Source organism: Mastomys coucha, unplaced genomic scaffold, assembly GCF_008632895.1.
Source record: "Mastomys coucha isolate ucsf_1 unplaced genomic scaffold, UCSF_Mcou_1 pScaffold21, whole genome shotgun sequence".
NCBI classification, from domain to species: Eukaryota; Metazoa; Chordata; class Mammalia; order Rodentia; family Muridae; genus Mastomys; species Mastomys coucha.
In genome coordinates this window covers 135,632,783-135,632,991 of record NW_022196904.1, presented here as the reverse complement: position 1 = coordinate 135,632,991, position 209 = coordinate 135,632,783, and positions in this window count along the sequence as shown.

Below are 209 nucleotides of genomic sequence, written 5' to 3'. Positions count from 1 at the left end.
AGGCCACAAGTTTAATTCCTAACACACTCATCAGATGACTTACAATCACCTATAACTCCAGCATCAGAGAAATTAGTCTCTCCAGACACCCGCACTCATGTGCACATACAATAACCGTTGCCACACATACATAATTAAGCTGTTTCTCTGTTTAGCCCTGGCTGTCCTGGAACTTACTCTGTAGACCAGGCTGGCCTCAAACTCAGAAA